The following is a 13,280-nucleotide window of genomic DNA, read 5'->3' as shown; positions in this document are numbered from 1 at the left end:
TGTCGTCGAGTAAACCAGAAGCGTCTTTTGGCGTTTTCCAAGGTAGTGTTACAGGCCCTGTGCTGTTCCTTATATATATTTAGATAGAGAGCACTGGGTGCACCCGACTGCAAATTGTTGCTCATATCGGAACCAATGACTCCTGCCGTCTGGGTTCAGAGGTCATCCTCAGTTCGTACAGGCGGTTGGCGGAATTGGTGAAGGCGGAAAGCCTCGCTCGCGGGGTGGAATCAGAGCTAACTATTTGTAGTATCGTTCCCAGAACCGATCGGGGTCCTCTAGTTTGGAGCCGAGTGGAAGGCTTAATCCAGAGGCTCAGACGATTCTGCGGAGATCTGGGGTGCAAATTTCTCGACCTCCGCTATCGGGTGGAGAAATATAGGGTCCCCATGAATAGGTCAGGCGTGCACTACACGCCGGAAGCGGCTACAAGGGTAGCGGAGTACGTGTGGAGTGCACATGGGTTTTTTTTAGGTTAGAGAATTCCCTCCCTAGGCCCGACAAGACGCCTCCTGAGACGCGGCAAGGTAGGAGTAGGCAAAATGCAACAGGGAACAACAATATTACTGTGCTAATAGTAAACTGCAGGAGCGTCTATAGAAAGATCCCAGAACTGCTCTCATTAATAAACGGTCACAACGCCCATATAGTACTAGGGACAGAAAGTTGGCTGAAACCAGACGTAAACAGTAATGAAATCCTAAACTCAGATTGGAATGTATACCGCAGAGACAGGCTGGACAGTGAAGGGGGATGCGTGTTTATAGCGATAAGAAGTGCAATAGTATCGAAGGAAATTGACGGAGATCCAAAATGTGAAATGATTTGCGTGAAGAAAGCAGGCTCAGACATGGTAATTGGATGTGTCTGTAGGCCCCCTGGCTCAGCAGCTGTTGTGGCTGAGCACCAGAAGGATAATTTGGAAAATATTTCGAGTACATTTCCCCACCATGTTATAGTTCTGGGCGGAGATTTTAATTTGCCGGATATAGACTGGGAGACTCAAACGTTCATAACGGGTGGCAGGGACAAAGAATCCAGTGAAATTTTTTTAAGTGCTTTATTTGAAAACTATCTTGAGCAGTTAAACAGAGAACCGACTCGTGGCGATAACATATTAGACCTTCTGGTGACAAACAGACCCGAACTATTTGAAACAGTTAACGCCGAACAGGGAATCAGCGATCATAAAGCGGTTACGGCATCGATGATTTCAGCCGTAAATAGAAATATTAAAAAAGGTAGGAAGATTTTTCTGTTTAGCAAAAGTGACAAAAAGCAGATTACAGAGTACGTGACGGCTCAACACAAAAGTTTTGTCTCTAGTACAGATAGTGTTGACGATCAGTGGACAAAGTTATTAACCATCGTACAATATGCGTTAGATGAGTATGTGCCAAGCAAGATCGCAAGAGATGGAAAAGAGCCACCGTGGTACAACAACCGAGTTAGAAAACTGCTGCGAAAGCAAAGGGAACTTCACAGATAAACATAGCCAAACCCTTGCAGACAAACAAAAATTACGCGAAGCGAAATGTAGTGTGAGGAGGGCTATGCGAGAGGCGTTCAATGAATTCGTAAGTAGAGTTCTATGTACTGGCTTGGCAGAAAATCCTAAGAAATTTTGGTCTTATGTCAAAGCGGTAGGTGGATCAAAACAAAATGTCCAGACACTCTGTGACCAAAATGGTACTGAAACAGAGGATGACAGACTAAAGGCCGAAATACTAAATGTCTTTTTCCAAAGCTGTTTCACAGAAGAAGACTCTAGATTGTCGCACAGATGACAAAATGGTAGATATCGAAATAGACGACAGAGGGATAGAGAAACAATTAAAATCGCTCAAAAGAGGAAAGGCCGCTGGACCTGATGGGATACCAGTTCGATTTTACACAGAGTACGCGAAGGAACTTGCCCCCCTTCTTGTAGCGGTGTACCGTACGTCTCTAGAAGAGCGTAGCGTTCCAAAGGATTGGAAAAGGGCACAGGTCATCCCCGTTTTCAAGAAGGGACGTCGAACAGATGTGCAGAACTATAGACCTATACCTCTAACGTCGATCAGTTGTAGAATTTTGGAACACGTATTATGTTCGAGTATAATGACTTTACTGGAGACTAGAAATCTACTCTGTAGGAATCAGCATGGGTTTCGAAAAAGACTGTCGTGTGCAACCCAGCTCGCGCTATTCGTCCACGAGACTCAGAGGGCCATAGACACGGGTTCACAGGTAGGTGCCGTGTTTCTTGACTTCCGCAAGGCGTTCGATACAGTTCCCCACAGTCGTTTAATGAACAAAGTAAGAGCATATGGACTATTAGACCAATTGTGTGATTGGATTGAGGAGTTCCTAGATAACAGAACGCAGCATGTCATTCTCAATGGAGAGAAGTCTTCCGAAGTAAGAGTAATTTCAGGTCTGCCGCAGGGGAGTGTCATAGGACCGTTGCTATTCACAATATACATAAATGACCTGGTGGATGACATCGGAAGTTCACTGAGGCTTTTTGCAGATGATGCTGTGGTGTATCGAGAGGTTGTAACAACGGACAATTGTACTGAAATGCAGGAGGATCTGCAGCAAATTGACGCATGGTGCAGGGAATGGCAATTGAATCTCAATGTAGACAAGTGTAAAGTGTTGCGAATACATAGAAAGATAGATCCCTTATCATTTAGCTACAAAATAGCAGGTCAGCAACTGGAAGCAGTTAATTCCATAAATTATCTGGGAGTACGCATTAAGAGTGATTTAAAATGGAATGATCATATAAAGTTGATCGTCCGTAAAGCAGATGCCAGACTGAGATTCATTGGAAGAATCCTAAGTAAATGCAATCCGAAAACAAAGGAAGCAGGTTACAGTACGCTTGTTCGCCCAATGCTTGAATACTGCTCAGCAGTGTGGGATCCGCACCAGATAGGGTTGATAGAAGATATAGAGAAGATCCAACGGAGAGCACCGCGCTTCGTTACAGGATCATTTAGTAATCGCGAAAGCGTTACGGAGATGATAGATAAACTCCAGTGGAAGACTCTACAGGAGAGACGCTCAGTAGCTCGGTACGGGCTTTTGTTAAAGTTTCGAGAACATACCTTCACCGAAGAGTCAAGCAGTATATTGCTCCCTCCTACGTATATCTCGCGAAGAGACCATGAGGATAAAATCAGAGAGATTAGAGCCCACACAGAAGCATACCGACAATCCTTCTTTCCACGAACAATACGAGACTGGAATAGAAGGGAGAACCGATAGAGGTACTCAGGGTACCCTCCGCCACACACCGTCAGGTGGCTTGCGGAGTATGGATGTAGATGTAGATGTAGAGGTATACGGTTCGTGTTGTTTGTAGTTCAACCATACCTAGACGTTCAATACCGCGGTTCGATCGCATCCGCATTGTTACTTTGTGCCAGGAAGTGCTCTCAACAAGGGAAGTGTCCAGGCGTCTCAGAGTGAACCAAAGAGATGTTGTTCGGACATGGAGGAGATACAGAGATACAGAAACTGTCGATGACATGCCCCACTTAGGCCGCCCAAGGGCTAATACTGCATTGGATGTCCGCTAACTACGGATTATGGCTCGGAGGAACTCTGACAGGAACGCCACCACGTTGAATAATGCTTTTCGTGCAGCCACAGGACGTCATGTTATGACTGAAAAAGAGCGCATTAGGCTGAATGAGCAACTTCACTCCCGGCGCCCATGGCGAGGTCCATCTTTACAACCACAACACCATGCAGCGCGGTACAGATGGGTCCAACAACATGCCGAATGGACCGCTCAGGATTGGCACCACGTTCTCTTCACCGATGAGTGTCGCATATGCCTTCAACCAGACAATCGGCAAAGACGTGTTTGGAGGCAACCCGGTCAGGCTGAACGCCTATGACACACTGTCGAGCGAGTGCAGCAAGGTGAAGGTTCCCTGCTATTTTGGGGTGGCATTATGTGGGGCCGACCTACGCCGCTGGTGGTCATGGAAGGCGCCTTAACGGCTGTACAATACGTGAATGCCATCCTCCGATAGACAGTGCAACCATATCGGCAGCATATTGGCGAGGCATTCGTCTTCATGGACGACAATTAGCGCCCCCATAGTGCAAATCTTGTGAATGACTTCCTTGAGGATAACGACATCGCTCGGCTAGAGTGTCCAGCACGTTCTCCAGACATTAACCCTTGGAACATGCCTGGGATAGATTGAATAGGGCTGTTTATAGACGATGCAACCCACCAACCACTCTGAGAGATCTACGCCGAATCGCCGTTGAGGAATGGGACATTGTGGACCGACAGTGTTTTGATGAACTTGTAGATAGTATGCCACAACGAATACAGGCATGCGTCAATGCAAGAGGACGTGCTACTGGGTATTAGAGATACTGGTATGAACAGAAATCTGGACCACCACCTCTGAAGGTCTCGCTATATGGTGGTACAACACGCAATGTGTGGGTTTCATGAGCAATAAAAAGGGCGGAAATGATGTTATGTTGATCTCTATTCCAATGTTCCGTACAGGTTCCGGAACTCTCGGAACCGCGGTGATGCAAAACTTTTTTTGATGTGTGTATATTAACGGAGTACATCGTGAAAGTTCAAAGAAGAGCGGCACGTTTCGCATTATATCGAAATAGGAGAAAGAGCGTCACTGACATAATACAGGATTTGGGGTGGACTTTATTAAAACAAAGGTGTTTTTGTTGCGGCGGAATCTTCTGACGAAATTTCAATTACCAACTTTCTCCTCCGGATGCGAAAATATGTTCTTGACTCCGACCTAATATAGAGAAACGATCGTCATAATAAAATAAGGGAAATCAGATCTCGCAGGGAAAGATATATATGTGTTCGTTTTTTTTGCGCGCGCTTTCCGAGATTGGAATAATAGATAATTACTGTATAGGTGGTTCAATGAACCCTCTGCCAGGCACTTAAATATGATCCGCAAAGTATCCATGTAGAAGAAAATGCAATGTCAGTAGTCTATATTAAATTGAGTGGGCAGACTAAGTGACGGAGAGGGATGCCCCGTTCGAAGACGTACCGTGTGTGGCGCCCGATTGTCGCCGCTAGAAGCTGCGTATGGCGCGAATGTAGACACGATATTTGAGCGATGACAAAGAGGTGTGTGGTGAATGTGGCATGACGTCACGAGATAACCGACTGCGAACGTTTGATGAGAATCGGTTCACTACGCACGGGCCATAGCGTATCGGAGATTACGCAGTAATACATGTTTCCGAGGTCAGCAGCAACTGGGATGCATCTTCAACATCGCAGAGACAATGTTTCAATACGACCACAAGTGTTTGAAGAACGGACGTCACGTCGCCTCCGTAAATCCATGTGGGGCGATCGACGGTATGCCATGATCTGTTTCAATGTGGGGCACCAGGAACGCGTTTCTACCAGGGCTGTACACAGAGTAAGTTCGAGGACAGTTTTCTATTCAAGCGACGACTTATCATTTGCATCCTCCCCCCACTTCTCCCTTTTCCTTCGTACACTTTCACCCACGTGGTTAGCACACTTGACTCGCATTCGGGAGGACGACGGTTCGAAAACGTGTCCGGCCATCTTGATTTAGGTTTTCCGTGATTTCCCTAAATCGTGTAAGGCAATTGCCGGTATGGTTCCCTCTAAAAGGCACGGCCGCTTTCCTTCTGCATCCTTCCGTAATCCGAGTTTGAGCTCCGTCTCTAATGACCTCGTTGTCAACGGGACGTTAAATGCTTATTCCTCCTCCTGCCTCCACTTCCACCCTTGTCACTTTTCGCTATTAATCGTGATACTCCCTGTATACAACTAGTGCCCCTCTCAGCTAGGCGCCGCTGGCGGCTGCTGCTAATTGTCATGAAGCACTCCGACTTCAGGACACAAGTGGCCCATCGGGACCGTCCGACCGCCGTGTCTTCCTCAGGTGAGGGATGCAGATAGGAGGGGTGTGTGGTCAGCAAACCGCTCTCCCGGTTGTTATGATGGTTTTCTTTGACCGGAGCCGTTACTATTCGGTCGAGTAGCTCCTCAATTAGCAACACGAGGCTGAGTGCATCCCGAAAAATGGCAACAGTGCATGGTGGCCCGGACGGTCACCCATCCAAGTGCCGGCCACGCCCGACAGCCCGTAACTTCGGTGATCTGACAGGAACCGGCGTGTCCACTGCGGCAGGGCCGTTGCCCACTAATTGTGATGCGATCTGCCTAAAAATCTTACAGTTGTGGTATTTCTGGCTTCCGTCTCACAAGGGGTTTGCACCTACTCGTCATCACCGATTTCGTCTAAATTAATGGAATATGCAGCACTTGGCCAGGAAGCCAAGTGACAGGAGTGGAAGTTCCAGATGGCCAAGTGTTTAGAAAAATCAGCGCTTTTGGTGCTGGTCGTGTCTGACGTGAACCACTTGTGTTAGTCCAGTTTCCAGATACCGGTTGCTGCAGCGGAAAGAGTTCAGGACAGTAATCCGAAGGTTGAGCGGTCGAGACCTTACTCAGAAATTTTTTATATTTTGAGTTTTTACATTATTTACACTGCAAGTAAACGGAAATGCTCAGTACACTGTATTTCTTAATATTGTCGTAAACGCTTGAAAAGCATGCAAGGGAAAATTTGTGACATCAAATAAATTTCTCAGAAGGGATCGTACTTACAGCGTCCACGAGCACTCTGCAAAAAACTTTCCGAGAAGGGATTGTAATTAAAACACATAGCACTTCGTATTCCATTAGTTTTATTTACACTTTCGAGCAGCGTTACGTGTGGTTTGCTGCAAAGTTTGCGATGAGAGAGAACATTGGGTGAATGTAAACCAAGTGTGTTTTTCTATGGAAACTCGGAAATGTAGCGTTTATTACTTGTGCTAGATGCAGAGGAAATTACCGCTTCATCTGTTTTATGATGATGGTAATCCCAGCTTGTGTAAATTATCAACTCTAGAACAATGAAAGGATCAGTTTTATACATGAACGTGTCGTGTACTCCCTACAACCCTTTCCTGGAAATTTATTTCCAGACTCCTCGTGGATGCTGTAATTTAATCCATTCTTGTAAATTTATTTTCACCCGCAAATTTTCAGTTTATTTGCAGTTTAAATAGTGGATGAAAGTGGAAATCAAAAGCTTTCTGCTTAGAAATTCGATACCACGACTCTCGTATTACCGTTTCGTACTCTTTTCGCTGCACCAACTGTGGCCTGGAAACCACGTCTGGTGCCTCGCCCTACCCGTCACAGAATGCTATTTCGATTAAACGCTTGGTCATCGGGAGCTCCGACTTTTGTGACTTTCATTTCCGGCCTTGCCTTGCATGTTGTTGTTGTTATGGTCTTCAGTCCTGAGACTGGTTTGATGCAGCTCTCCATGCTACCCTATCCTGTGCAAGTTTCTTCATCTCCCAGTACCTACTGCAACCTACATCCTTCTGAATCTGCTTAGTGTATTCATCTCTTGGTCTCCCTCTACGATTTTTACCATGCACGCCGCCCTCCAATGCTAAATTTGTGATCCCTTGATGCCTCAGAACATGTCCTACCAACCGGTCCCTTCTTCTCGTCAAGTTGTGCCACAAACTCCTCTTCTCCCCAATTCTATTCAGTACCTCCTAATTAGTTACGTGATCTACCCATCTAATCTTCAGCATTCTTCTGTAGCACCACATTTCGGAAGCTTCTATTCTCTTCCTGTCCAAACTATTTATTGTCCATGTTTCACTTCCATACATGGCTACACACCATACAAATACTTTCAGAAAGACTTCCTGACACTTAAATCTATACTCGATGTTAACAAATTTCTCTTCTTCAGAAACGCTTTCCTTGCCATTGCCAGTCTACATTTTATATCTTCTCTACTTCGACCATCATACCATTAATTTAGACGGTGATGACGAGCAGGTGCGATCCCCTTGTCAATCTGGCGCCCCAAGCGGCAGCTCCTGTTGCGTGGGTCCTCAACCGGCTCTGACTGTACGGAGACAATTGCACCACAAAGGCTTCTGCGACCTATGACCGAACATCACATCCAGTCCGAGAGAAAAGAAAGATAGTGATTGTTAGTAGCATATGACAAGCTGTACAGTCTGTCATAAACAATAGTGCAAATTGATAAAGGTGAAACTAAATGCTAACAGAAGCAAAAGCAGTGAATACGAGATGTTTGAGCTGTTTGAGAAATAAAACTGAATTTGTGGTTACGGGTCACCACTGACTTTTGTATGAAATACTGCTGCATGGAATGAACTGTCCAATGAGTATAGAATATGGACTGCGAGCAAATCGAAGAAAGACGAAAGTAAGGAGAAGCAGGAGAAATGAGAACAGCGATTAACTTAACACAAAGATTGATGGTAACGAAGTAGTTGAAGTTAAGGAATTCTGCTACCTGTGCAGCAGAATAACCAATGACGGATAGAGCAAGGAGGACATCAAAAGCAGACTAGCAATGGCAAAAAGGCCATTCCTGGCCAAGCGAAGTCTACTAATATAAAATATCGGCCTTAATATCAGGAAGAAATTTCTGAGAGTGTATGTCTGGAGTACAGGATTGTATGGTGGTGAAACATGCGCTGTGGGAAAACCGGAATAGAAGAGAATCGAAGCATTGGAGATGTGGTTCTTCAGACGAATGTGGAAAATTAAGTGGGCTGATAAGGTAAGGAACGAGGAGGTTCTGTGCAGAATCGGAGAGGAAAGGAATATGTGGAAACACTGGCAAGGAGAAGGAACAGGATGACAGGACATCTGATAATACATCGGGGACTGACTTCCATGGTGCTAGAGGGAGCTGAAAGATAAAAACTGAAGGGGAAGACAGAGATTGGAATACGTTCAGCAAATCATGAAGGACGTAGGTTGCAAGTGCTACTCTGAAATGAAAAGGTTAGAAGTTCGTGTGGGCCGTGTCAAACCAGACAGAAGATTGATGACTATAAAATATAAAAAAAACACGCTAGTACAAGTGTATCTCAAATATAAACTATTCGATTACTGTCGGATATAATTGGGCCGAGATTTCACCCATACTCTATGCAAGGTCTCCAAGGAGGAACGGTCAGTATTCGCGGGAACCAGTAACGATCATTTAAAGGAAGAAACTTTGTATGGACGTATGCCCCGTTCCGAATGGTTTCCAAGGTAAACCATATGAAACGTACATTCTGCATTATTCGATTCACTGTCAGTTATACTCGTGGACACAACGTGCAACAGTTAATAAAGATTACAACACGCTTTTTACAAAGAATGTATTTTTAGCACATTCGCCTCTAATATTATCGTAAACCTTACACCACTGCGTTGCACAGCCCACAATACATTTGAACGCATTTGTGGACTACTGGGGGAACATGTTGAGTTGCATATCTGAGTGCCTCCGCACGTTCCATAACGACGACATCAGAGTCCACGATGCGACCAAGCACTTCATCTTGCTTATTCTCTTTTCGTTCGTACACCTCAGACATCATCCAACCCCAGAAACAAAAATCTAGTGGTGTAAGGTCACAGGCATGCGGGATTAGCCGAGCTGTCTAGGGCGGTGCAGTCATGGACTGTATGGCTGGTCCCGGTGGAGGTTCGAGTCCTCCCTCGGGCATGGGTATGTGCGTTTGTCCTTAGGATAATTTAGGTTAAGTAGTGTGTAAGCTTAGGGACTGATGACCTTAGCAGTTGAGTCCCATAAGATTTCACACACATTTGAACATATTTTTTTTTGTAAGGTCACACGATCTTGATGGCCAAGTTAACGACGAATCCACCGATTAGGGTAAGTGCGGCTGAGGTGTTCCCTCGCACGTCTAGTAAAACGTGGAGGGGCTGTCATGCAGGATACACATTGCAGTCCTCGCGACCAAAAGAACGTCCTCTAGGCGTTCAACAAAAGAATTTTCCAAAAAAAGGCAACTAATTCTCTCCCATCATTCGTTCTTTTAAAATGACTGGACCTATCAATATGCTATAGATCATGCCACATCAAACATTGATCGGGAAACAAACGTGGAAATTAGTTCCCACTGTAGGGTTTGGATTTTTCTGCGACCGTCAATGATTATTACACTGTATGTGAAATAGGTACAAGTTATGCGCATGTAATGTTCGCCATACACGTTGAACATTGGTAAGAGCAGAAAGGCGTCGTGTGTTGATAGTGGGATTACGCTGCACCAGATGAACTACGTGTTGTACCTGCTTAGGTTGTTGAACGCCGTGTTCAGAAGAAAAGTACAAACTTGGAAGGATACCTGTTTAGCGCGATGTGCTGAAAACTCTGGTAAATACTCTACAACCAGGAATTCGCTGTACAGGAAACCGCGAGCGGTATTATTTGACAGCAGCAGCAGCACAACCATCGCAGAAGCAGTAAAAATACACCATATCTGCATATTCGTCTTTAGTGAGGATGTGTGTCATGTTAATCAGCGCGTGTACAGACAGTTAGCCGATGCTTCTCTCTGATAATCTCTTAAATGCCTCACACTACTGCACTCACGACACACCACGGATAACTACGCGTCCAACGGGCTATATGGCATTAAAACACCACGAGCAAAGAGACTGAAAGCTATGACGGAGGTTGTACAAGAATTAAAGCTCGTGGTCGTGTGGTAGAGTTCTCGCTTCCCGCGCCCGGGTTCCCGGGTTCGATTCCCGGCGGGGTCAGGGATTTTCTCTGCCTCGTGATGACTGGGTGTTGTGTGCTGTCCTTAGGTTAGTTAGGTTTAAGTAGTTCTAAGTTCTAGGGGACTGATGACCATAGATGTTAAGTCCCATAGTGCTCAGAGCCATTTGAACCATTTTGAACTAGAATTAAACTTCAAAGAGATCGGGTGGGTAAGATACGAGAACGTGCAAAAAAGTAATGCCTAATTTTGTTTTCTATTCTCAGTAACAGTTGAGGTATTACATGTCATGCGTTTTATTTGGTAGACTCTCCCTGCTTGCTGAGCCAATACGCAACCTTCTGCCGCTAGAGGGCTCGGAATTGCAGCATGCAGCAGGCCGGTGTGAAGCCTAACTATGTCGGTGAATGAGAAACAGCGTGCTCTAATCGAGTTTATAACCACAATAAACGAACCTGCAACTGAAATCATAGTAGAATGAAAGCTGTATACGGTGATGACTGTGCCGACATCAATAATGTGATAACCTCAACGTTTGTGACATGGCTTGGAGTGCTTCCAAAACTTAAAAACCACCTTCGATGACTTCACTTTCATAGTGATCAATCGATACAAGCAGAGGTGAGCTTGTGACTCCAACAACAAAGTGAAATATTCTACAGTGATGGTATCAACAAACTGGTCTCTCGTTGGAAAATCTTGAAAATTTCTGGTAAGTTCCTATGGGACCAAACTAGGCTCACACACTATTTAATCTAATTAAAACTAACTTACGCAAACACACCCAAGCCCGAGGGAGGAATCGAACATCCGACGGGGGGAGCCGCGCGAACCGTGGTAAGGCACCCAGACCGCGCAGCTACCCGCCCGGCTCTCGTTGAGAACAATGTGTTCGTCGCCAATTTGACTACGCTGACAAACAAATATGTATACATGAAGAATGTTAACAAATTTTGTTTTATTGCAGGGTTTCCACAAAAAATTCTCAGCGCAACCTCATACATGCCACTAGCCCAGAAACAAATTTACATTAAATGTGTGAATCTTCAGGTTTTGGCGGCGGAAAGACTATTCCATTAAGTTTCGGGTATCCAGCCGCAAAAATTCTCCTTCTTCTAATATTTCGGCTGTATAACGTTCAGCCATCTTCAGAGTGAGCCGCAAGACAGTCTTGCGGCTCACTCTGAAGATGTCTGAACGTTATGCAGCCGAAATATTGGAAGAAGCAGAATTCTTGCGGCTGCACAGCCGAAACTTAATGGAACTACATTAAATGTGTTCTATCTCAGAAACCATTCGGAACGGGGCATATATTCACGTTAAGTTTTTCTTCAAATGAGCGTTTCCGCCATATTCCTGAATATTGACCACTCCTCCTGTGACACCCTTTATTACCAACAAATACAATACTGCTTCTGATCCTATATATTTAGAGTACTCCTGTCGAAAGCTACCATCAATATGAATAAGATCTGCCACCGACATTATTTCCCGACATTCCTTAACTATCGAATCCCTGAATGATCTTGTTGTGGCCACAGTGTTTGCGGCACTATAAAGGTCCGTAGTGGTATAATGTTCAGTTGCGGCTGTCTTGTTGGGCAGTGAAAGCAGGTAAGCTATTTCTGATAGTATTAAACACTGTAACACCAATTGGGTTTAATCTATACTTTCTGCACACAATCAGGTCCTTTCTACAAATTTCAGAAGAACTTATTTCCGACCTTAGCCGCTTTCCGTACCAATGACGATTTGAGCTTCAGTGTTTTCTGTTAGTACTTCGAGCTCTTGTTCTTTCCCAACACGGCTACGACATTTGATAGCTATAATAACGATTGTTTCTAGATCAGCCTTTGTCCTATGTTTGCCCTACAGCCTTGTAGACTGAAGCGCTATATGTAGTTTCCCAAGTCCCTCTAACCTAAAAACCCGCCCAGTCCCCACCACGTAGCCCCCGCTTCGCGCGTAGCCGCCTCCTCCGTGTAGTAGACCCCTGACATATTAAGCAGAACCCGGAACCCCACCACTCTTTGCCGCAAGTCGAGGAATCTGCAGCCTTCATGGCACCGAACCGTCTGAGCCTATGAGTCATCCCCTCCACTCTGTTCTGAACCGAGAGACCACAGTTCTGTCGATGATGCTACAGATGTTAATACCGACATGAGCCATCACCAGAAGTTATCTGTACCCTGCGCTGTTCGAGGCATCTGGAAACACCTGTTCCACATCTGTAATGACTCCTCCCAGTACGCACTCAAAGTGCCCACTGAAGTCTTTCCTTCCTTGGCAGTCATATCCCTAAGAGACCCTCTTAAGCGCCTAACTTTGCAGTCATCAGCTAACAGTAATTCTACCCTCTGTGAATGTCCAGACCTTCTGGGCCGAGAGGATTCCCTTGGAACTGGGCGAGTGAATCCACCTGGCTCAGGATCTTTGTGAGCCACAAATAGCGCCCAATGCTGTTCGACTGACGAACTGGGGATGTCCTCTGATGAGCCCCTCGGGAAGTCTTTTGCTGTCTGCTACACGTTGGACCCACCTCCCACTTGACCACGGGTGACGGTCAACCTCAGTGCTGCATGTCTGATCTGCTGGACGTCCCATGGATCCCACGTCCGGCCGACCATTGCCGACAGCCTCAAGTTGCGTGACTGAAACCA

The 13,280-nt window shown here is 45.5% G+C and overlaps 1 protein-coding gene across 1 annotated transcript in view; it reads left to right on the top strand.

The window, feature by feature from the left end:
* The window catches only part of LOC126419040 (rabphilin-3A), a 1,076,902-nt gene that overhangs the window by 259,578 nt on the left and 804,044 nt on the right, over positions 1-13,280 (top strand). The window lies entirely within an intron of this gene.

This window comes from Schistocerca serialis, chromosome 9, assembly GCF_023864345.2.
Source record: "Schistocerca serialis cubense isolate TAMUIC-IGC-003099 chromosome 9, iqSchSeri2.2, whole genome shotgun sequence".
Lineage (NCBI taxonomy): Eukaryota > Metazoa > Arthropoda > Insecta > Orthoptera > Acrididae > Schistocerca > Schistocerca serialis.
Note: the sequence above shows the minus strand (reverse complement) of the source record. Positions and strands in the feature narration are given on the sequence as shown.